This window comes from Engraulis encrasicolus, chromosome 23 (genome assembly GCF_034702125.1).
Source record: "Engraulis encrasicolus isolate BLACKSEA-1 chromosome 23, IST_EnEncr_1.0, whole genome shotgun sequence".
Taxonomy (NCBI): Eukaryota; Metazoa; Chordata; class Actinopteri; order Clupeiformes; family Engraulidae; genus Engraulis; species Engraulis encrasicolus.
Genome location: NC_085879.1, coordinates 34,397,704 through 34,400,203, shown reverse-complemented (window position 1 = coordinate 34,400,203; position 2,500 = coordinate 34,397,704). Strand labels below are relative to the sequence as shown.

Below are 2,500 nucleotides of genomic sequence, written 5' to 3'. Positions count from 1 at the left end.
AAAGGAGCTTTTTTGTCCTTTAGGGCCAAGGGGCAGGTGCTTTAGCACCACCTCGTCCCCTATCTGTGCACGCCTATGCCTCCACTTTACATAACTGCTATTTGAAAGCATACGGTATATTCAAGGTTTTACAATCAAACAATCCCTTCTCTCTGTGACCCCCCGGCCGTACTTCATTGACGCCCCCCCTTTAGGGGTCATGAACCCCAGTTTGGGAACCACCGATGTAGGCCTACTTAAGTACACATCCTCATCAGTATCCGATTGCCTTCTCCATCAGGCTGGGCCTCTCTCCAAAGCACAGTAAGCAGGGCTGAGGCAGCGCTTTGGAGAATGAGCTGATCCAGCCAGTGATTTCAAGTGATTCCAGCACATTTACTTTCGTATACATTTCAAAAGTGTTTTCTCACAGTATGTGTGTGTGCTTGCACAGCCTCTTGGCATACGCACATATGTAAGACACACAAACGGACTAACACACACATGCTCGCGCGCACACACACACACACACACACACACACACACACACACACACACACACACACACACACACACACACACACACACACACACACACACACACACACACACACACACACACGCACACACACACACACATCCTCCGTCCTCCCCTCCCTCCTGCCCTCCTAGATTATTTACAAAATAAGACATGGTGACTGGTAGCATTTCTGTCAAGACGTGGTGGGGAGGAAGAAGATTAAAAGTTTGCCGAACTATAAGCCCGCTCGTGCACATCCTCTTTTCCCCGGCTTGTGGATTGGGGGAGTTCAAAGTCAGACGAGTTCAAAGCCTTTCGGGGAAGGGAAGGAACATTCAAATGAGGGCCGTGCTGCTGCTACGACGACGGCGCCCGGCGCAGGCAGAGGAAAAGAAAGAGAGACAGGCCGCCTGGACTGATCATCTAGAATACAGGGCATGTTCCTGGCGGGTCGACAATCCCCTGGGGCAGATGCTTTATAATTATTATTATTATTATTAGTATTATTATTATTTATTTTTATTTTTATTTTTTTTAGCTTCAAGTGAAGAGAAAATTCGAAGTGCTAAGGGAACTGTTCAGGAAAAATCTTGAAGGTGCTCTCTGGTGTTGGGGGAAAAAACTTGTCAAATCTTGTCAAAAAAGGGAGTCCAAGGCACTCTTCTTGTGGAAAAATATTAAAAAGCCTTTATTGAAACATGGCTAATAAGTTTAAAAACATGGGAGCAGAGACCCACGCGTTTCGGCGCAAGCCTTCTTCTATTTTTAGCTTCCTTTAGAGACCAGCCCACACCTTAGACGGGGTGATCCACTGTTGTGTATTTAATGTATAGTGGACTATGTCGGGTAAACGTGGAATGATGTGTGTAATGTCTTCTGTATTTATGTATGTATGCTACTTGACACCTTAATTTCCCCTCAGAATTAATACATGATTCTCTACTCTACTCTACTTCTCCACTATGTGTCAGGGGCTGGTAAAGGCCCCCCAAAAAATGCCCGGTTAAATTTTTATTGCCAGCTCAGCCCTGAATAGAGACATCGTTGCTTACACCAGACATACTGTACTTCACTCTCTGTCAGACAGAAAAATGTAACTCTTTCAAATTAGCCGTCAGAATCATTAACATAGGATATAAAATGCACATCAGTTCATACGGCTATTGGACTAATGAATAGAGCTTTCTCTGTCCTCTGCCGTAACAAGATGGAGTCATTAATATTTATAAAACATGGAAATGCTCTCCTGATTTCAATCTGAACTGATGATTACATCACAGCGCTGAAGAGCATACCTGCCAACCTTTACAAAAAATTTTGAGTAGCAACTTATCGCGGCGCGGCAATTCACGGCGCAACAACTTGGCATGGCAAAGCAACGGGGCCGCCGGCGGGCCCATCTGAGAGGCTACTTTGTTTTGCATAGTCTGCCCTACACCTAGGGTTGCCAAATGTCAACAGGGAAGATATGAGACACTTCATTCAGGCAGGGGGTTTAGGGGTCCTCCCCGAGAAAAATTGCTTTTCTTAGATGCAATTTCCTGCATTTTAATGCATTTTAGCCTAACATCCTGTGTATCTGGCAAATAGTTTATCTTGCTCTTCACAGTGCTTTGAACTACCATAATTTATTAATTTTTCATGGAAGATGTTTTTTTTTTGTTTCACACCATAACACCAATAAAATGCTATGATATAGTGTGCTGGAATTCAGGCCCCTAAATTAACTTTATTGATCACCAGCCAATATGGCTGTTAATCTTACTAGTCAAACATACCACCAGTCTGGCTAGTAAGTGGCTATAGGCCTATTAAGTTATCCTATGTACCAGCCAAACAGAGCATTTGGTCAATTGGGGGGTGTTAAGGAGCTGGAATTGAGTATGAAATTGAAGCATTTGCTGATTATTTTTTTGGCTGTAGAAGGTACATGTAGGAAAATGTATACTTTGATTCTATAATACAGAGGCATTTCAGTGATTTTAATGAACAAAAAGTTAA

The 2,500-nt window shown here is 43.4% G+C and overlaps 1 protein-coding gene across 5 annotated transcripts in view; it reads right to left on the bottom strand.

The window, feature by feature from the left end:
* mid2 (midline 2) overlaps positions 1–2,500 on the bottom strand; it is a 254,743-nt gene that overhangs the window by 106,584 nt on the left and 145,659 nt on the right. The gene's annotated exons all lie outside the window — the stretch shown is intronic.